Genomic DNA, 23,472 nt, shown 5'->3' on the forward strand with positions numbered 1-23,472 from the left:
CGAGCCCAATGATGTAATCACAAGCGTTCTTAAAAGAGCAAGGCAGGAGGGTCAAAGACAGGAGTAGGAGATGTGACAAGAGAAGCAAGAGATTAGAGTGATGCAAGGAAGAGGCCACGAGCCAAGGAATGCAGGTGTCCAATAGAAGCTGAGAAAGACAAAGAACGAATCTCCTCTGAAGCTCCAGGATGGAACCACTGCTGCCAAACCCTGATTTCAAACCCGTAGACTCATTTTAGGTTTCTGACCTCCAGAAATGTAAGAGAATAAATTCCTCTTGTTTTAAGCCACTAAATCTATGATAATTTATAACAGCAGAAATAGGAAACGAATACAAATAATAATCAAATAACTGCCGTTTGTGAAACATTGCTTTAGCAAGTGTCTGAGTACAGGTATTTTATGTTATTGATCAAGGCAATAGTCATAAGCTGCAGATGCCAGACTGGTGTAATTTGTGTATTCATCATTCAACAAATATTTCTACAAGTTGTTCATTACCCTGGTATACAATTCATCTGGATCTAGAGACTTGAAATCACTTTTGTAATTTAATGATAGTAATTAGAGTAATTAATAGCATCTATTGAGCATTATGCAGGTCAGGCATTGTTCTAACTCCTTTATACATATTATCTAACCTTATGGGATAGTTTCTGATATAATCCCCATTTCATAGATGACTTGCTGAGGAATGGAGAGGTGAACTAACTTACGCAAGATCACACAGTTGTGGAGCCAGCTTTGAATCTACAGGTCTGTTCCTCGCTGGAGCTGGGTTTTCACCATATTTAAGGAGTCCTAGATAGTCTCTTCCCATTTCCTTGACTAATTTGGGCTTCAGTTCCTCCTCACAATGTTATACTCTTTTCATTAAGTGATCACTATTCTGGCTGCAGAAGCCAAAGCAAAATAAGAATAGTTCTGCTTTCCCTCTGCCATCTGATAACATTAAGCTGTCTTCCTACCCAATATGCTGTCAATTCTGAATGCTCTTGAAACAATATTTACCAATACGATATTTGCTAATAATTTTCCCAATAGGAGGCTACTTCAAATATAAAATAATATCAAGTAAACCAGTTTTTAACAACACTAAACAAAAATCATGAAGAAGTATTAAAAATTTAATACTCAGTTAAAATGCCATTAATTTTCTTTACAGGAATTTAGACTAGTCTGTGCTTTTGCCCTTGCTTCTTGGAAAAGCAATGTAGGGCTTTCTCCCTCACTGTGGAATCTTGGAGAAGACATTTAGGTACTTCGGGCTTCAGGTCCCTCTTCTGCAAAATTGGAGTTGGACTGGAAGTTCTCCCAGGCTTCTTTGAATTCTTAAATTCAATGACTGTAAAATATATATATTTCTGGTGGGAAAAAATAACTCAACAGAACTTTGCCTGTTAATATAACACAGGACCCTGATATACCAGTAAATATCCCAGCCATTTCTAACAGACATGTACCTTTGAGGCCAGACTCATTACTAATCTTGTAGGCTACTTATGAAGTGTGCTCCCTCTCAGTGAGTGGGACCATTGCATTGTGGTTGCTTGAACAGCCTGCCTTGCTCCTGTGAACTTTCTACGTCTTGGTGAAAATCAGAAACTGAGTTCCTGTTTTTTGATTTAGCTTAATCTTCTACTACAGTTCTCCAAATACTGCCTGCTTCAGCCACATCAGTTAATATATAACATCACTTAGCTAGCAGGCTCAGAAATGTTTGAAGTCAAGAATGTCGTAGGAGGAATATCTGCGTTAGACATATGGTTGGACCAGAAGACCTCTTAGGGTGACAACTGTCCCAGTTTTCCAGAGACTGTCCTAATTTTAACACTGAAAGTCCTATAACCCAAGAATCCTGCAGTCCTGGGAAAACCAAGATGGTTGGTTGCCCTTTCTAAGGTCTCTTAAATCCTAAGACTTTAGATCAGTGCTATTCAGTAGAACTTTCCACAATAATGGAAATATTCTACATCCACACTATCCAATTCAATAGCCTCGGTGGCTATCGAGCACCTGAAACGTGGACAGTGCAATTGAGGAACTTAATTTTTAATTTAATTAAATTTAAGTAGCCACATGTGACAACTGGCTACTATATGGGACAACACAGCTCTAGTTGATGCTATGGAAATGATCATTAGTGAGGTGCTCTGTGCAGCAGCCCAAAGGGAAGCACATTGGAAAGCAGTCCAATTTCACACTTGTACGACACTCAACCCATCAGCCTTATGTCCTATTTCCATTGTCATACTGACAAGGCAGTACAATAAGCTTATCCAGGAACATTGATAAGATTTACCTTTATCACACTTGAGGTCAAAGGATAGACTCAACGATGGCCGTTAGAGAAACATGTGACTTAAGTTGTGTATTTAGCCTGAGTTTCAGTAGGTGGTAATCACATCCAAATAAAAACTCTCTAGTAATTAGTACTTTGTGGTTTTGCTGCTGAGACATAAGCAGCTGTGGATTTTTGTGTATGAAGAGCGAGCCCTTTCTGATCTAGCCTGGTGGTTTAGTGAGGTTAGGGACATTATACCAAATTAAGTTCCAAGTTGGAATGAAGACTGATTTAAAGTTTTCCTTTCTCCCTGGGGAAATCCAGGGAACTGAAGTTTGCTTTATTATATCAAAGTGAGCAGTCAGCAGAGAGAAAACACAACATTACGTCCTAAAAGAGAAAAAGAATTTTCTTGAATTACAGACTGTTGATACCATACAACTGTCTGACAATCAAAGCTGTTGGTTGTAAATCTTGCAGATTACTGATCATCCCAAATCCACAAAGGCAAAAGTTGAAAGAGAAGTTGGAACATCAGAAGAAGCAAAGAAACTCCCCAGTCCCTGAAGGAGTTGAAGCCGGTTACAGCGTGGCGTATATCTTGGGTTTCTGCAGGACTGGCTGTCCCTTTAAATGCTGATGTGCAACCCTGGCGTATCCTAGGAATTCAAGTGCTGAAGCAGGCAAGAGTGCTGGAAATTTCAGAACCGTCGTTGAATATTCAGTACCTACGTGCTGAAGAGCTCAGGGATGCTTTTAAATGTCAGAGAACAAACCACCGCTCTCACTATGCTCTGCTCTGAATTCTTTGGGACCGTGCCAATTTTTAAAGATAGTATGAGCAAAGTTCTGAGTTTTCAAGTGATTTTTATTAAGCGGATCTGATAAGCAAAACAAGAGGTCATTGCCTGCAATTTATACGTAGGGTATTAATTAAAAGGCAAATTCAAAAGTTCCTCCTGGTTAAAATTTAAAAAAAAAAAAATCTCTTGCTCTTTCATCTCGGCCACCGACATGCCATCCAGACTGAGGAAGACCTAGAAACTCAGGGCCACGTGAGCCACGGCCACGGCTGCATGGACAAGCACCGGCAGCACCGGGAGGCTGGGGTAATGCTGGTGGTATGCATCACCACAGCATCGTCGTCATATGTCACCCAGGTTCCTCTGGGAAAGTTGGTATGAGGCATTACCACTTAAAGAAGAACCAGAGCTTCTGCCCATCTGTCAACCTTGATGAACTGTGGACCTTGGTCAGTGAGCAGACATAGGTAAATGCTGCCAAAAATAAGACTAGAGCTGCTCCCATCATTGATGTGGTGCGATCAGGCGACTACAAAGTTCTGGGGAAGGGAAACCTGCTAAAACAGCCTGTCATCGTGAAGGCCAAATTCTTCAGCAGAAGAGCTGAGGAGAAGATTAAGGGTGTGTGTGTCAGGGGGCGGGGGGTGGTGCGGCGATAGGGGGGCGGTGGCTGTGTCCTGGTCACCTGAGGCCACGTGGAAGGAGGTTCATTAAATACTGACAAGTGCAAAAAACAAAATCTGTTAAAGTCTCAATCGTCTTCAGCTGTGAGAACTGGCGATTGTCAGGCATTTAAGGCAAATGTCAGGATTTTGTCTCATTTCCTTACTCTGTATTTATGTAGCACATCAAAGCCATATTAATATAACGTCACTGAGCCAGCAATAGACAGGCACTTCGAGAGGTAGTAATAACTGTTATTGAATTTGGTGTCTTGAGAAAAGGAAAAAGCTATCAAAGGCTGAGAGTGTTTCCAGAAGGTCAATTATACAGGGAAGTCTAACTGCTATATGGACAGCTGCTGTAACCTCCAGAGAGCTCGGCTCCTCGGTATTTACTCAACACTTGTATAGAGAATGTCCTCCACATGTCAGGCATTGAGCTCGGTGCTGGGGATATAGTAATAATACTACTAATGAACACTCCTATACTGACTGCCCTGTGACTAGCACTATGTGAATGTTTACATATGTTAACTCGTTTAATCCTGTGAGGATATAATCCTGTAAGGTTGGAAACACCCTTACGAAGTAAGTATTTATGGAAGGGGAACCTGAGGCACGGAGATTATGTAACTTGGCCAAATTAATACAGCTTGTAATTGATGAAAATGAGATTCAAACCCAGATAGCCTGATCCCCAAATCTACACTCTTAAAACCACTATACCTAGTGCCTTAATTCTTAATCGTTATATTGCAGTAACATTTTGACCAATCTTTACGTATTTGGTTTTTTTAAAATAAAACCCTGGCTCTCACTAGATTATGAATGCCTTGAGGGTTTCCCCATCATGTCGTGACTTGCCCATGTCTGATGTTCTGTAAATGTTTGTGGTGCAGTATACAGTAAGAAGGAAGGTTTTGGAGCCAGAGGAACCTGGATTAGAATCCCAGCTTGACCACTTCCTCAGTGCATGAACTCAGTTTCTTCATCTGCAAAATGGGAATAATGGAGTTAGTGTGAGGATTACGCGAGATAATGGGATAAAGTTTTTAATATAGTACCTGGCACATAACAGGCTTGCCATAAATGCTCACTGCTATTGTTTAAAAAGATTACTTGTTTTAAACGATTGTTAAGTATTACTTCCTCTTTAAACTAGAAATGAACTTACAAATATGAGGCCATAAAGAACCTGAGAAAGTCCAGGCCAAACCCTAGAGCTGAGGAAAGTGAGGTCTAGTCAGACCAGAACACTGATCATTTAGTGTCCACTCGGGTCACTTTATACAGAGAGATCCTTCCTCCCTTCCTTCCTGTCTTCCCTCCTTCTGTCACTTTATTCACTCACTTAATACATATTAAGTATCTACCAGTACCAGGCTCTGTGATAAGGATAAAGCTTCCACTGCTGACTCAATTTCTGCTCTACCAGTAGTTCTCGGAGTGTGGACCATGGACCAGCAGCAGCGTTCCTTGGTGTGATGGTTAATTTCATGTGTTAACTTGACTGGGCCACGGGGTGCCTGGACATTTGGTCAGACTTCTGGGTGTGTCTGTGAGGGTGTTTCTGGACAAGATTAACATTTGAATTGGTAGATGGAGTAAAGTGGATTGCCCTCCCTGATGTGGGTGGGCCTTAATCAATCAATTGAAGACCTGAATAGAACAAAAAGGCTGAGTAAGAGGGAACTCCTCCTGCCTGACTGCGTGAGCTGGGATATCCGTCTTTTCTTGCCTTTGTACTTGAACCGAAAAATTGGCTCTTCTTGGTTCTTAAGCCTGCTGGCCTTCAGTCTAGAACTTACACCATTGGCTCTCCTAGTTTTTTCAGATTCAGACTGAAACTTACACCATCAGCTTTCTTGGCTTTCCAGCCTGCTGACAGCAGATCTTGGGACTTCTAAGCCTCTGTAAGCACATGAGCCAATTCCTTTAAATCAATCAATCCTATTGGTTCTCTTTCTCTGGAGAACCCTGATTAGTACACTTGGGAATTCCATTCAGGCTCTGCCCTGAGAGTGGGGCCCAGCAATCTGTGTTTTACCAAGCCCTCTAGGAGATTTGTGTGTGTGTGTGTGTGTGTGTGTGTGTGTGTGTGTGTGAGGAAGATTACCCCTGAGCTAACATCCGATGCCAATCCTCCTCTTTTTGCTGAGAAAGAAGATTGGCCCTGGGCTGACATCCGTGCCCATCTTCCTCTACTTTATATGGGACGCCACCATAGCATGGCTTGACAAGCGGTATGTCAGTCCACGCCTGGGATCTGAACTTGCAAACCCCGGGCCACCAAAGCAGAGCGCATGCATGAACTTAACTGCTACACCACCAGGCCAGCCTTCCTCCAGAAGATTTTTATGTGCACTAAAGCTTAAGAACCACTCTACCTGAGATACATCCTTGATTGACCTGATCAGTGAGGAGGGCAGCATTTTAACAAGCAGCAGAGTGAAACTCCTGAGTCCTGACTTATTTTCAGATATCACAAATTATTGTCACTTCCCTGAACTAGACCTTTTGACAGCACACCTTTCCTTCAGTAACAACCAGGAGGCCCTGGTTGTCCAATCTCTTAATGAGCTTCGTGTATATAAGTATAAATGTTAATAAGCTGGATATTTGTTGTTGGTGTTGTTCTATATAAATATATTCTAAAGACTAACTGAAACAGGTAAGAAAGCTCTCCTCAAACCCTCCAAGGATTCTAATTGCTTTTACTTTTAGTGTGTGATGGATCTTATCTAAGGCAAGCAAGCTGCAGGGACAATAAACCATTTTTACACCACAGCGTGCTCAGCAGAGCCTGCCGGAGTGCCACGGAGCTCCCTCCCCAGGTGCCCTGAACTCTATTACTCCTTCCCCACCATTAAGCATGCAGCTCTGCTGCCTGACTCTTCAAGGAAAATAAGAGGAGCTACAGGAATTCACATTCTGCCATTCCATTCCCCAAACACTTACACCGTCCTTAGGGCTGTTCTGGGTTCCTGAGAACCGTTGGTTGTGCATGTTTGCCATTTTCATTGAAAGTAAGAGTCAGTAATGAAAGTCACGGACTCTTTTTTTTTCTTTTTTTGCCTCAAGGAAGATCATCTAGAAAGAGTTTCATTTCTTTCCTAACAAAAGGGGTACTCGAACAGATAACAGACCTTTTGTGTCAAATACAATTTTCCATTACATGGTCCTTGTATGATGTGCCCATTAGAGGTAAGACAGACCTTCAGCCAAACAGCATGGTCTGGAATTCTTTGCAGGCAGAGCAGCAGTCTATTTTTTAGTAAATATACACAAGAAGTGGATTATAACCTGTTACAGGCTTTTACTCAAATAGTCCAATCTTACATTTTTCATCACCCATAAATATTCGTTGAGAGCTACTATGTACAAGCCAATGTCCAATGGCATGGTACACAGACACATACACAAAAACCTTAAATCATCATCCTCACCATCAAGGATATATTGAATGCCTACTGTGTACAAGCCAATGTCCTAGGCAGTTGTGCGTGGACACCAAAAAATAAAAAAACCATTTGCTGAGTGCCTTTATATATTGAGAGCCTTTATTAAGGCACTTTATATCTATTTTGCTCATTATATCCTCTCAACATCACGTGAGGTGGGCATTATTGTCACCATTTTATAGATGAGAAAGTGGTGTATAGAGTTGTTAAATAATTTGCTCAAAATCACTTATTTTGTGAAATGGAAGAACCAGATCTTCAATCAATGTCTTGCAAATCTGCAAATACCAAGTGACAGATGAGGGATATGAAGAGTAAGTGTCAAAGACACAGAGGGATATGGTTACTGTTCTATAAGGTCCAGCCCGGAAATCAGAAACCACACCAGGCATTTTAATGAAGAGATTGACCAAATGGGCACTGGAGGACTGAACAGGCTAAAGGGAACCCAGAAATAACTGCAGGAACAAAGACAAGGGGTTGGAGGTATCAGAATTTAAAAGTTCAGAGGAAGGGCCCTGCCTGGTTGAGCCAGTCTTTGAGGAGGGGCCACTGACTGGCTGGTGCTGGTAATTCTGAGACAGGATGTTCAAGCTGATCCGGGAAGGTGAGGGGGAAAAATCTGAAAACTGCAACCAGTTGTCACTGCAACCACTGCTGCAGATGAAAAAACGTTGCTGGGGAGACGCTCAAAGCAATAGGAAGCAGCCAGGATGCCTGGAGGAAGCAGACAGAGCAACAAGTCCCCCTCTCCTCCTTCAGCCTTCCAGTCTGCCTCTCATGCCCCCGATTGACAAAGCCTGGCGTGGACCCAGCTGACAAAGCAGAAATGACTGCTTCTGAAAGCCTCATTGCTCCTCACTGAGCCCATCCCTAAGATGGAGATAGACCACATGAAGCCTCACTTCTGCACTGATTAGTTCATGAACTCGCATATGCAGAGTTCAGTCTCATTTATACCCTCTGCTCCATTTGGTGCAACTCCACCCGTGATATTGACTCATTTCACTCCTGTGGATTAAAGAAGGTAACATTTGCCAGGTTGTCCACCCGGTAGGTGGACATTTCTCAGGTTTTCCACCACCACTTAGTGACTAATACATGAGTCCACCGACTTAACTCTTCTTAATTTTACTAGTTGCTCCTGATACATCACCCCCACTAATAGAATAGATTTTACTTGCACTTAGTAGGTCTTTCTGATTTTCTTCTCTTTTTACAAATGGAAGCCCACCTCTGTTTCTATTTTCTTTTTCCACATTATTATCTTCTGATAAGAACTAGTTATCATTTTTATCCCAAGTTGTAGGTGTAATTCCTGGGATCTAGGACTTCAGAGGAAAGGATAGAGCAAAAAGAATCCTCAAGTAAAATAAATCAGTGGTTCTCCAGACTTCGGACCAGTGCTGGCCCATGATGAAGTTTCCTCTAGTGAAAAATAAAGGCATTGTCAAGAACTGTGAAAGACAAGGCATGATGGCTAAGGGTGAGGGCTGTGGAGCCAGTCGGCCTGGTGTGAATTATGGTTTTGTGATCTTTAGGGTGTCACTTAACTTTTCTGCACCTCAGTTTTCTCATCTATATTGTTATTGTAATGAAAATAGCTATTCCATTGGGAATTATGAGAGTTCAATTAGTTATTACGTGTAAGCACATAGAACAGTAAGCACTCAATAAGTGCTAATAATATTATTATTATTATTATTTTGGACAGTTTAAGGATACTAATGGCTCTTTCTTGGGTAGGACTGCCATATAGTCAGAGATGACATCAATCTTACTTTTTTTGATCTGAAAATGTTCTTTCTTGCATGAAATGGAGTTAATAGTAGATGCAATGAAATCTAAAAGTCTTAGAACACTGTTATGAAATACTCTTATGATATATAAAGAAATAAACAAAACTCAAACAAGAATTTGCTCAGGGATTTTGAGTTTATAAAGTGTTAATTTACTCATTCAACATCAATATACTGGCTGGGAGCCGTAAACCAGACGCTGAGACCATGCTGGAAATACCATGATGAGCAAGACAGACATAGTTCTTCTCCTCAGGGTGGTAACAGTATAGTAGGTCTCTTCACATTATTTGTTTAATTTGATCTTCCTAATCACCCTGGGAAAGGGTATTATTATTATTATTATTATTCCTGTTTTCAAGAGAAAACTGAAGCCTAATGAGGGGAGATGTCATTCCTTGCATAGCACAGCAGACAAAATTTGGGTTTCTTTTCACTATAACATGATGTGTAGACTTTGTATAGGCCTAGTTCTTCTCCCTGGAAATATATCTCTGCTCTTACAGTGGATGCCTGTGGGAAAATGTGCTTAATAAACTTATATGAAGGTCAGCTTTTCTGGACCACATTTAGTCTGTGAAACAAGACTGAGTATAGATTTGGAATTTTTTCCCAAATAGAACACTTGGCTCAGGAATTTAACAATTGGGTCTCTAACCCTCTCACCTCTTATTATTTGTTGAGGGTGAATTGTGTGAAATTTTAATGCCTTCTGGCCTCTTCTTTCCACCTTCCTTATGACATTTTTGCCCCATCTATTCCCCAAGAGGAGACTTTACTATGCTAATATGCCTTGTGGATCTCCAAGTAGGGGAACAAAGCATACATTGGTCCTCTTCTCTTTATACCCGTTTATTTTTTTTCCTATTATCTTTTAAGAGGTCATTTTGTAACCGTTTCAGATGATAAAAAAAAAATTAAATCTCAAATGAAAGAATTTCTGAAATGATAGGCAAGAAGGTTGATGATTTTGTGAATGTACTCTCCACTCAACCCATAGCACACATTGGCTCTCTGCTCTTAGTTTTAGCTTTGTTCCATTAATCTCTCATGAAGCTATAGTCCCTGGAGTGAGATATTCACATTATATCCATATCATGAACTTTTGAGATAGTATGGCTGGTGCCTCTCATACACAAGTTTATAAATCCTCACAACAGTCCCAACATGTAGGTACCTGGTATCCAAAGGAGGAAACAGAAATTTCCTTTAAATCTCCCTTCTCCCCTACCTCCTGTTTTTATAACAATATGGAAACTTAATTAAATAAAAGACTTACAGATAGCTTAAATAAATGTCACCCAACTAAAAAGCATTGGAGCTTTGAACCCAGAGCTCTCTGGCACCTTTTCCACTTGTACTATCACTTTCCAAACTTTATACAGCCAGGCATGAATTCCACAAAGTATAAAAAATGTTATCCCGGGGCCAGCCCCTGGCCTAACGGTTAGGTGCGCATGCTCTGCTACTGGTGGCCTGGGTTCGGATCCTGGGCGTGCACTGACACACCATTTGTCTGGCCATGCTGAGGCCACGTCCCACATACAGCAACTAGAAGGATGAGCAACTACGACATACAACTGTCTACTGGGGCTTTGGGGAGAAAAAGGGGAAAAAAAAAAAAAACCCGAGGAGGATTGGCAATAGATGTTAGCTCAGGGCCGGTCTTCCTCAGCAAAAAAAAAAAAAAAACAGGAGGGTTGGCATGGATGTTAGCTCAGGGCTGATCTTCCTCACCAAAAAAAAGGAAATTTTTATCCCTCCAAAGGCACCCATGATTGAATACATTTGGGAAACAGTAAACATACTTGATTCCTTTGGAGATTCACAGTACATGTTTAGCAAATTAAGACTTTAAGAAGTTCTGCTGAAAACCAACTTGTTTGTGTGGCTTGACCTAGCATTTGGATTTCTGTTCCCTTCCTGGTTTAAACACTTAAAACACTTGCTTTAGGATGGAGAAAATGGGGCTCTGCAATGCATTAGTCAAAACAATGAAAAAACCGGGACAACGGTTGGAGTTGGATAAAAGACCTCCCCATGGAACTGGGGTTGCTGTCTGGGTCAGGATGCTCTGCTGAAATCTACAAGGCAGTGTTAATGACAGTCTTAGGAACAGGAAGTATCATGCAGGGAATGGAAAAGATCCTTTAAAAGAGAGAGAGTTCTAAGTGGAAAGGATCCCATCTAGCTGGAAGTTCTGTTTAGATATAGTATACTAAGTGGGCAGGAAGAGGCTGCAATTAAAAGAGAATCATGAAGTTATATTTTTATATATAGTTATAATTGGGTCCTTTCTCATTTACAGATTAAGGCCAACAAGAAAGATTGACTCGTTTTCTTAGAGTGACCAAATATCTGTTTGCAGGACTTTCACTCTAAAACTGGAGAGTCCTGGGTAAACCTGGACAGTTGGTCACCCTACATTTACTAAAAAATGATTATTTGCCAAGTTTGTTACTAATAATACTCAGATACCACATCCATGTGATCTGAACACATTTTATTTATTTATTTATTTATTTATTTGTTTGTTTGTTTATTTATTTATTTATTTATTTATTTTTATTATTTTTTGTGAGGAAGATCAGCCCTGAGCTAACATCCATGCTAATCCTCCTCTTTTGGCTGAGGAAGACCAGCTCTGAGCTAACATCTATTGCCAATCCTCCTCCTTTGTTTTCCCCAAAGCCCCAGTAGATAGTTGTATGTCATAGTTGCACATGTTTCTAGTTGCTGTATGTGGGACTCGGCCTCAGCATGGCTGGCCGAGCGGGGCGTTGGTGCACACCCGGGATCCGAACCCGGGCTGCCAGTAGCGGAGCATGCGCACTTAACCGCTAAGCCACGGGGTGGGCCCTGAACACATTTTAAAAGTTCATTCACTTCCTCAAGGGAGGTTATTACACAGATAACTGATAATGTAGTTTTGATGTAGAGTGAAGAATTTTTGTGCATTAGATGTTAATGGTAGAGTTTGGGATCTGTCAGGGACACATCAAATTTTTATTCTTAGCAAGTCAGAGCAGACAGCAGTATAATTAATCTGGTATTGGCCCCCTTAGTAGTGTGGGCCTGGCCTACAGAGACCCATGCTAATTCCGGAGGTGATGAGACGGATCCACCTGGGAGGCAGAAAGCACCAAGTTTCAGGGTTGTAGCAGCCTCCAACAAGTGGTCAACCACAGAAGTCCATGATGCAAGTTCAGAGAGGTTGTCAGCCTGCATCCAGTTGGCCTGTGTAAGAGTAGTAGCGACATGGGCCCTGAACTTGGATGCAGGGCAAAGCTTCATTCAGTTCTTAGGTAGACTCTTTATGCTATTGGTGTCTTACTGGACAATCAATTTTTAAAAAGAAATAAAAGTCTCTAGGACTTACATTGCTTTGCTTCAGCTAATGACTGTTTATTATTCCCTGGCTTAACTACTAGCTGATTTATATCCTTAATACAAGATCCTTACAATTATTTCCTTTACTTCAAAGCCCAGTTTCAGATTTAATACTCTGCAGTCAGTTCCTTTGAAAGGGAAGATCTAGAAACAAAGAAGTGATATAATTTTCCAAAAGCAACTCTGCAGATTAAATTCTAAGTGTGATTTCTTTGGGTAGCAACAGGCTCCAGATCTTCTTACACTCCAAGCTCACACTGTTTTTCAAATGTTCTCCATTAGAGTCACTTTTTGCTTCTCCCTTTAATGTGGATAATCCTAAGGTCTTGCAGTCTATTTTGCTCTCTGCATGTACTTTCTCTGGACCATCTCCTCAACAGCCGTTACTTCAACTGACATCTCTAAACCGATGGGCATCAAATTTATAGCTCTACCCCAGACTCTCGAAAGCTCTCAACCACCTTCTTGACACCTTCCCTGTGAAATTTCATGGACATCTCAAACTCGACATGTCCAAATGGAGCTGGTCATTATCTGCTTCTCTTTTATTCTCTATTTCAGGAAATGGCACCACCACCTAACAGTTGGCCATGCCAGAGACTTGTGAATTGTCTTAGACTTTATTCTCCCTGCAAAATGACCCTCCATAGCAAGTATTTCTCATAGTCCACAGTGAAGGCCCTGATAAATTACCTGCTGCCAAGTGTGGCCCTGATCCTCCATCTCACACCAGGCGATGCCGTTGAAGTTCTCTTATAGCCCTAAAGCTGCACGGAGAGCTGGAGTGAGGTGAGAGGGGGTATCCCTTCAATCCTCTGAGTTATGGTGTCTTAGAGGGGAGGCAATGAAAGCCCCCAACCCCTTCCTTCTCCTCTGTCTCTCTCATCAAGTTATGATTCATGAGGCTGAGTAGAGCACAGCTACCAAACAGCACTCAGAATCATTCCTATCTTCTCCTGCAAATGTGTTTCTTTTTTTTTTTTTTTTTTTTTTTTTTTGGTGAGGAGATCAGCCCTGAGCTAACATCCACCAATCCTCCTCTTTTTTTTTGCTGAGGAAGACGGCCCTGGGCTAACATCCGTGCCCATCTTCCTCCACTTTATATGGGACGCCGCCACAGCATGGCTTACCAAGCAGTGCGTCGGTGCGCGCCCGGGATCCGAACCAGCGAACCCCGGGCCGCCGCAGCGGAGCGCGCGCACTTAACCGCTTGCGCCACCGGGCCGGCCCCGCAAATGTGTTTCTTGATCAAGATCATTCTGATATCCAGAAAGTACTTCATGTTATCACTTTGTACACATCCAGAATGTCTGAACCCAGTTTAGGCTCAGGCTGGGATATCAGTCATCTGTGTAGACAAAGACATGTACAGCTTGAAGCACGGACAACTCCTGAATGTCTCTGTTTATCAGGTTTGGGGCTATGATTTGAGGAGCTGGTTGAAAACCATTGCTCATTTGTCAAATACCAGCAGTTCAAATAGATGCTCTTATAACATTTGAAAATTGCTTTGGCATTTACATAGAGAAGTCAGAAAGAGACTCCTTTCTCCCGATCCCTGGAAGTAAGGCTCTTTGCTACAAACAATCAAACATGCTGTTTGCGATGTGGTTCTTTAGTGCTCTCTGCCCACTACAAAAGAGGACTATGAACACTTAGTTTGAATAATGTGGTCCTGAGGTAGCAATAACTTGTCCCTACGGCTCTGCTCAACAAGAGCTGAGTCACCATCTGTGTGGGGAAATGTGAGAATGTCAATTGCATGTATTGTCTGGTGATCTCACTTGGAGTCAGGGCTGAGTTTCAACCAATTTCCAAGGGATTTTTTTTCTTTGATGACCATCCTAAATGTTATACTACTCTCATGAAACAAAAGATCTGAGAATCTTTTCTGGCATTTTTGTATGGAAGGTAAATTACACTTTGTAGAAATCTGTGGCTCATTTTGGAAACAGGGTCTGCTCTTTTAAAATAACTAGCATATATTGTCTTCAATGCCTCAACCATTTCACAGCTATATTGAGAAATATTGGACTTATGATATTTTTTAATTTAATGAGTGAAAAACTAAGGGTACAACCCACTAAAATTTGGCTTTCCTGTGATAACTCCATTTGAATCACAATACTTTGAAACAGAGGTTATTCCTTTTTTCCTCCCTACTCTTTGTATCAAGTTTAGGAAGCAATGTCAGCATTTTTTCTTACATTCTACTACTTTCTCTTCTTTTTTGTTTTTTAATTTGAGTAATGTGATCAAGTTGATGCTTTAGAAAGACCACCCCAGTATCTAAGAGGAGGATAGATGAGAGGAGTAAGGAGTTAGACTGGGAACAGATGCCAAATCCAGGCAAACTAAGGGCCTGGCTGAGACAGGACTGGTGTCACATCAGTAGGACCAGGTGTGGGAGGAGCCAGGATGACTTGGCTCAGGCATGCGTGTGGCTCATGGAGATGGATGGAGGTAGAGGGGGAGAAGGGAGGTGCTGAGATCGAGATGCTTGGAGACATCCAGGGAAAGTGCCCAGAGACAAGTGTCTTGGAGGGTCTGGTGCTCTGTGAAGGGTCTGGGTTTTATTCCAGAATACAGATATGAGCTTCCTCATGAGCCCCTAAGCACTGGGTAGCCAGGGTGGAGGGTGTAAAGGAAAGCCAAACGATACATAAACACCACCTTTGTTCTCTCTAGTTTAAATTATTCGCCTCCTTTAGGTCAAAGCTCAGTCTTTTTTATTTCATTTCATTTATTTATTTTTCTCTTCCTTTTGAAATCCATGGCATCTGATCATATGACACCCCACATCTCTGCCTCTGTTGGTCACTTATCATCTCTATTTTTTGAAGAACAAAGAGAAGGCCCAGGTGTCCAGAGAATAGAAGCAAGGAGAGGGATATACTAGGTGAGTCTGGAGACGTCGCAGGGGCCAGATCATGAGGACCTGGTGGGTGTGTTGAGAATTTTGGTCCTTATCCTAAGAGCAATCAGAAGCCTTTTGGGGGTCTTAAAAGGCTAAACAATACCTGAGGTGGCTTTTTAAAGACAAAGGCAGTGCAAAGAATGGAATTGAGTGAGGCAGGAATGGATGTGGGGAGGAGTTAGAGGCCAAGGCGATAGTCAGGGCCAGAGAATGGTAGTGGGCTTAACAAACGTGATGACAGTGAAGGTGGGAGAAGTGTTAGGAGAAAAGGTGGACAGAACTTGCAGATTGTTTAAAGGGGGGTTCAGGAAAGAGAGAGAATAACCCTGGATGATTCCAAGGTTTCTGCAAGGGGCAACAGAGGGCATGGTGGTGTGGTTGCCCAAGATGGATAACACTAGAAGAGGAGGAGGTTTCGTGGGAACAAGAGTGAGGCTACCTTAGATTTCTCACCCATTGACTCTCCGACACCTGCCTGGCAAATTCTAACTGCTGCCACTATTCCCAGATAGTTAACTGTTGCCATGGGAGATAATTCAGTAACTGGCTACACTACGCATATATATTATCCTACTTCAGCTGGGGCTGCAGGCTCTTTAGAAATAAGTTTACCAATTTCAAATTACATCCTTTTCTATTCTTCATATTGACTTTGGAAAACATTTTCACTCTTTCCGTACTTCTAGTCCTATCTTTCTTCCTCAGTTTTAGCAAACTACCTTCCCTCTTAATTTCCTTAAAAAATAAAGAGGCCAAATGATGTAATTTTCCTCAGATTTACTTACCTCTACTTCAGAATTTCTCTGAATCTTCAGTTGTATGCTTTTCTTTCTTCTTTCAATGGGAGACGTGTCCCTGTCCCCTTCCCAAGCTCTCTTCTCCACCTGTGTTCCTGATACCACTCCATTCCACTTTTTCTGGAACGACGTTGTTTCATAGACTATCCCCAGTCTCATACCTTATATTGAAAAGAACAGTTTTTTTTTTTCTGAGTCCAGTATTTATACACTCAATTTAGAAAATTTGGAAGATACAGAAAGGAACAAATGTGAAGACAAAAATTACCTATAATCTCATATTACAGAAAAAAACGCTTTAATTTCTAATTTTTAAAAATTTCTCTTTCCACTGGTTCCCTTCCCTCAGCCTGAAAACACGTTCAAGTTTTCTCTATTCTAAAGAAGATTCCCCTCAGTCTTGCTTCCCTTTCAAACTACTATGAGGTCTCTTTCATAGCCACCTCCTCTTCTAGCTCTATCTGGAGAGCATTAAGATGCCTCTGAAGTAAAAAAGCTGCCCCGGGTTTGGCAAGACATTGCCCAAGACAATGAGCAAGACATAGGTAGAACTCCTCTAATCATCTAAACCCATACCCATATCTCCTGGATATGCCATTATTACCTCACTGCCCCAGCTGGTTCCACTTGGATCTTGGATTTGCCTCATATCTGATTGTGTATTGCCCTGACCAACCTGCCGTGTCCTCACTCCCTTTCTGCCCAAACCCATCCATTCTCATGGCTTCAGTTATTGTTTCTATATGGATTACTTCAGGTTGATATCACTAACCAAGACCTCTCACGGAAAACCAGAATAACATTTCCAGTTGCCTTCTGGTCACCTCAACATGGATGTCACACCAAGAAACTCAACACATCCCAAACTAACTTGATTATATTTTCTGCCAAACCTATTTCCCCTTTTGTGTTTCCTATTTCACTTAGTGGCGTCATTGTCTTTTATTCAGCCAAGGTAGACGATATGGAGTCATCTTTGACTCTTCATTTTTCTCAATTCAACATCATATTCTATTAACTTCATATCCTATTAATTACTTACTTACATAAGGCACACTGGTAAGTACATTAAGTGAATTTTCCCAATCAATTTTTCAGCTACATGCTGCATTATTCTTATTTTATAGGTAAGAAAACAGAAACTTTGAGGTTCACAGCCAAATGATGAGGTCACAATTGGAACTCAAGCCTGTTTATTTCCAAAGTTAGTGGCTTTATCTGTCTTTTCAATTTGTCCTCTCCTCTCTTTTTCCACTGCTGTTGCCCCAGATCAGATCATTACAGTAGAAGCTCTGTTAGCTAGTCCCCAATTAGTCATAGCACCTCATTAACAACACTCTCCAATCCTCTTTCATACTCATCGCTGGGGACTAGTAGAAGACTGTTTGGTATGTTGAACTTTCCTGGTCCCACCAGTTTAGTTGAATGTTTACCAAGAAACAGTTGTATTTTGTTTCCAAGCCAGTCAATGCAGTGGTACTTTTTATTATGTTACAAAATTTAATTAAATACTATATAAAACAATGAAATATGAGTGCGAAAGAGAGTTAGCCATTCCTATGAAAACTAAGTTGAATACTTTTGGTAAGACTTAATGAGAGAGAGTGGCTGAAAATATTATAATCCAAATAAATGTGAGAAAGGTGAACCAAAAATGATTGGGAAAAACTTGTAAAAATTTCTTTAAGATTCTGCACTCTGATTGCCTTTTGCTGCAATATAAAGAAACAGAAACATAGGTGTGGCTCATGCAAGAAAAACGGTGCAAAACTCCAATTAGTCGTTCTATACTCAAAGGAAGGGCCTTGGCACTCTATTATACAATTGCTGGATGAATGTACCCATATATGTCTTGTTATAATATCTAAGGTAAGTGTATCTGCCTTTTTTATTCTCTGCTTTAACAGCTTACCCAAATGACTGACCAAATTCAGTCCCTGATATCATTGAATGAGAGACCTTCTCACCTTACCTCCCATTATCTTCCAAACAGTAACAGTACCTTTTATCTGACTTCCTAGTCTTCAGTCATCATTTTTCCATTCAGTTAACGAATACTTTTTAGGAGCCTATCGATTACCAGTATTACCTTCTTAGAACTCAGATCTAAGCCTCTCACTCCTCTGCTCACAATAACTCAGTGACTTTCCATTGTCTACAGAATGAAACTAAAAGTAATTAGCAGAATATTAAAGACCTGCGGTGCTCTCATCCACCTACGTTTTTAGCTTTAGCTCCTAACATAGTACTCCATATCCTCTAAGCTTCAGTCACCCTCACCCCAGCTGTTACCCAAACACATGACACTTTTCAGCATTCATTCAGAGACAGCCTGAGGTGAGCTCTATATTCGTAACTCTCATAATTTTACTCGTTACTGAAAATAGTAGTTTATAGTGGGAAATATATCGTTCATAGAAATTATATATTACAGAAAATGCTAAAAGCATCTGAATAAATTTCAAGTTGTAAAATCAAGAGTATCACACAATGCATAGTCTGAGGGTGGAGGTGGAAAGTGTTAACTTGCCTTTAATAATCAGAAATTTAGATTTCTCTATCCTCGAGACAATTTAGTAAAGGTTTAAAAGTCTGCATAGAAATGATAACTTGAAAGCCCTTATCCAGTTGTCTAATCAGGAAAAGTTCCTAATTCCTGGGTGACAAATATCAGTAGGCTGTTGTGTCATTACTATTCTCAGTTGTCTCTTCCTCTCATTCACTTTCTTTCCCTGAGAAGTCTTACTCCTGTGGACTGTCTTAGCTGCCACTACTGCTTAGAACTCTTTAAATGTCCATCTCAGCCAGAGCACCTCCATCAGTTCCACTCTTCTCTTTTCAATCGCTTGTGCGTATTTTCACTTGGCAAACACTGTCCAACATACCAGAGTTTAAAATGGAACTTTCCCAGTGAACTCATTTTCCTCTGCTTTCTGTCTGTAGGACCACCACATCCAAGGTTTTGGAGCTGTCCACAGCTCTTGGGGGACTGCTTTGCTCTTTGCTCTTCCTCAGGCCACAACTGGTTGCTGATTATTTCTTCCTATGAAGATTGAGTGTTTAAGGGCTTTGGAAACTGTAAGAGTACTTGCCCTCTACAGTTAAACTTCTTGAAATATTTGTCCACACTCACTGTATTCACACTGTTACCTCTTGTTCATTTCTCTACCCAGTGTAATTTGGCTTCTGTCCCTGAACTTTTACTGAAGCTGTTCTCATCAAGGTCACGCATTATTGCCTTGATGCTAAATTTAATAGACATGTCTCAGTTGTCAACCTAACTTCTTGTAGACTTTGATATTTAGAACACTCTTTCTACTTGAAATGAATCCTCGCCTCAGCTGCTGTGACACCTCTCTAAGAGTGCTTTGTTGTACTCTCTCTCAGAGTGCTTTGTTGTACTATTCTTTTTAAGCTCCTTTCTTCTGCTCTTTTAAAAAATGTGTCTGTTCATCAGAGTCCTGAGTCTTCTTGTCTTCTCCCTCTACACGCTCCTCGAAGCGATCTCATCCATTTCCATGGCTTTAGTCACCACCTCTGCCCATGATCACTAGCTCTCTAACCCCAGGCCTGTTATTCACATGAGCTCTCAAGATGCACATATCTATCTGCTTCTGGACTTGTCCTCGTGGATATTGCACAGGCACATCGACTTCAACCTGCTTGAAACTCATTTTACAAAAATGCAAAAATACTCGTCCTACTTGCCTATCTTAGTGGGTGGTACCATTGAGTATCCATTTGCTCAAGCCTAAAATTATAGCTGTCTGTCTCGACTTCTCCTTTTTCTTCCTTATTCTCCAATTAATATCAAAGCCCTATGAACTCTACTTTTGAAATATTTCTTAAATCCATCCACTTTCCCATCCCTTCTGCACTATATGGTTCAACCCATGATATCTTCTGTAGATTTCTGCAACAGTCTTCTAAATGGGCTCCCTGCCTCCACGCCATCCCTTCTCCAATCAGTTTTCCAGGCTGCAGCAAAATTCTTCTTTCTAAACATACAAATTTAATCATATCACTTCCCAAGTGCATTAATTCTAATTTCTTTCACATGTTTAAGGGCCCTTTGCGATCAACCCCCTTGCCTCTGAGCTCCAATTCTCTCACACTCTGTAGTGCTTCTTTAAGTTCTCAGACTGCATCAATTCTCTACCTACGGACTTACGTCATCCCCAGGAGTCTGCTCCTCTCTCATCAGGCTCTCCTCTGCTTATGACCTCCTCACCACCACCCCCCCTCCAGTACATTTTATTCATTCAGCATACTTTTTGGACACTTACTATGCACCAGGCATTGTTCCAGGTGCTAAGAACACAGTATGGAGCAAAGTGGGCATGTTGTGCTGAACTCGTGAGGCTCAGAGTCTACTGGACAGATAGACAAGCAAACTTAAGCCATCACAGACTTTTGTGATGAGAGGGGACACTGGGAGCTCCAAGAGCCCAGAGGAGGGCATCTCACTCAGGCTGGGAGCAGGAGGCTTCCTAAGGGCAGTTTATTTGGAGTATTAGACTCGAGAAGAAGTAGAAAGATAAGAAGCCAGGGAGTTTAACAAAGACGTCAAAATCTTATCTCTTTTTTCTCTTTAAATCTTTCTTATCTCTTTTTTCTCTTTAAATCTTTCTTATCTCTTCTGCTTTTTCTTTTCCCTTCTCACTCTTCTTAATTCTAGTCCTTCTCCTTCTCCCGCTACCTCCATTCTTTAAATAAGCTCTTTGGTTGTTTCCTATTGTTCTTCACCCCTAGAAATTAACCATTCTTTTCCTTCACTGGTGGCAGCCATTTTCATACTCTCAGCCCTTCAGCAAACCCACCAGCTCCCTTTCTTCAAGTCTCTCCTCAAGGTGAAAACGAAGAAATCTCATCCCTTATAGCAGCCACGTTGTCCATCTCTTGCACAAAGCTATCAACTATCTTGTAGCTAACTAAGGTCATGCCCAAATGTTCCTTTTTTGTCCTTGTCCTGTACACATTTCCAATTGTCCATTTGTCTGTTCATATTTTCCAATTGCCCACAATGTCATATTTTCTATAAGAAATAGACGACCCATGATCTCCCCTCATTGTCCAAAATAATACTGCACAGATCAGGTATAAGAAGCCTTTCCTCATAGCTTTGAGATTCCTGTCAGACCTTAGGCTCCCGAGAACAGCGTGGTGGTAAGGTTTCTAGACTTTCTTGAGCTTTATTCTAGGCCATAGCAATACCTCTTACATATAGTAAAAATTAATGATCAGCTAACCCCACCCCACAAATCTCTCAACTTTCTTCTTTTAGAGGGCCATATCATGTTAAAAAAATTTAGTGCCCTTAGGACTTGTTATTTTACATAGACCTCCCATTCCAGAAGTGGTTCCCATTTTAAAAGATTTCAATAAGATGGGAAATATCCTAGGATGAATTTGCAGTCACCCCCCATCTCCTATCCTCCCTGGGGTAAAGGCGAGGGTGGCTTTACCCATGATCAGTCAGTGGCTATAGGTGGCTGCCTTGCATCAGGAATATCATTGTTTCCTCACTAACCACAGCCTGAAGATTTGGCAGCAGTTGGTGCTTATACATAAAAGGAAGCTAATTACTTGATTTCATTCTTTTGTTGGAACATTTTCCTACCTACTTGCAAATAATCTTCCCTTTCCTTTAACAGCTCCCCTCTGAAGAGATCAACAATAGTACATTCATCAGAAGAGCTGCAGTTGGAGCCTTGGAGGAGACAACGGAAGGCTGGGACGAGGGGGGCCGGGCTAGAGGTCAGTGTCCACCGGCTTCTGGGCAATTGGCCTCCCAGTCTCTCCAAAGGGAGCTCTTAACAGAGGCAGATGGAGACTTCCATTTAATTCCTTGTACCTAAAAATATACATATATATGTAATTGTTTCACCCATAAAAGCAGTCATGTTTCTATAACGATGGCTTCATTCAGGGCTTTCAAGGGTCATTAATGCCAGTTCTTTTGGGGACTTTATGAGCAATCATTTCTTGATCTGAAGCAAAAGAAGACTCGGAACACGAGCCTGCCTTTTTAAATTTTGTTTTGGGGAAAAAACAAAAGACAGCACCTGAGCGCTTTAATCTTGGGCACTTTTGTGATGACACTAGACACAGGGGCACTGTATGCATCTGTGACCTGTAAGGTCTATAGCACTTTATTTGGTTTTGATTGTGCTTTCACAGAGAACTTAACTGGTCAATAAAGACAAATCGTGGAAAGGGCAGTTAATAGACCAAGATGTAGATACTTTTACATGCCATCTGGCAAATCTTGATAATAATACAAAGTGGCTGAAAATTTTTTAAAAGCCTCATCCACTCTGAAAAAGATTCTGTGCTTATTGTTCTTTAACATTTCCAGTGTACATTTGGAAATGTAAAAGCAGAGTTGCCACATATGGGATCTGATCAAAGGGGTGAATGAGAGTGAGTAGGGCCCAAATCAGGCTAGTGCTCTGACCACAAAGCCCTATGCCCTGGCTCCCTCTAATTCATATACGTGGGCCAGTGGAAGCTCTGTTTAAGAGACTGAATAATAGAAAATTTACAAATAATCTAAATATCCAATAATAAGGCACTGGTTGAATAATACACATAGAATCATTAAATGAAATCATTAAAACAGTGGTATATATGTATATGACTAAAGGAAAAAGCAGGTTATAAAATAGAATGTAATATATAACCCTATTTTTGTGAAAGAAATATATGTAAATACACAGAAATACAAATATGTACTATATATGTATAAGTGTGTGTGTATGTATATACGCACACATTCTATCTATCTGTCTTTCTATTCAGGGAAAAAACTGGAGGAATACACATCAAAATGTTGACTGCAGTTATCTCTGATTAAGTTTGGGAGTGACTTGACTCTTTTTTTTCCTCCTGACGAAAGTACACTGACTTCATTGTGTTTGTGTGTTTGTGTGTGTGATGGTTATATTTTGCATAAGAACAAAAATGTTAAAACCCTAAATAGTGGATTGAGGCTTAAAAAAATAACAACTAATAATAGTTATTTTAAAATATTTGTGAACTAGAAACCTGAAATAGCTTTTAAAACCATCTGGGCAAGTTAAAGAGAAAGTCTAAACAGTCTGAGGTCAAAATATTATTCACTGTTTGATTTGGCCAGTTTTCCAACTGTAACAACTATGGCTTTATGACAACATCTTCACAAGCCAAAAATAGGTGTTAAAATGAATCATCAATTTAGAAAGTAATTATAAACTAATCCTATCTCTGATATTGATTGCATGTAACAATCCCATTCAAAAGAGTAATACTATATTCCCTTTACTCTTTGTGATTTATTACTGCAATGCTCAAAGAGATACAGAATGTAAAGGAATTATG

At 40.8% G+C, this 23,472-nt stretch overlaps 1 pseudogene; it reads left to right on the top strand.

The window, feature by feature from the left end:
• Positions 1-3,298: 3,298 nt before the first annotated feature.
• Positions 3,299-3,746, top strand: LOC131415563 (large ribosomal subunit protein uL15-like; annotated as a pseudogene).
• Positions 3,747-23,472: the final 19,726 nt, after the last annotated feature.

The sequence above is a fragment of the Diceros bicornis genome, chromosome 17 (genome assembly GCF_020826845.1).
Source record: "Diceros bicornis minor isolate mBicDic1 chromosome 17, mDicBic1.mat.cur, whole genome shotgun sequence".
NCBI lineage: Eukaryota > Metazoa > Chordata > Mammalia > Perissodactyla > Rhinocerotidae > Diceros > Diceros bicornis.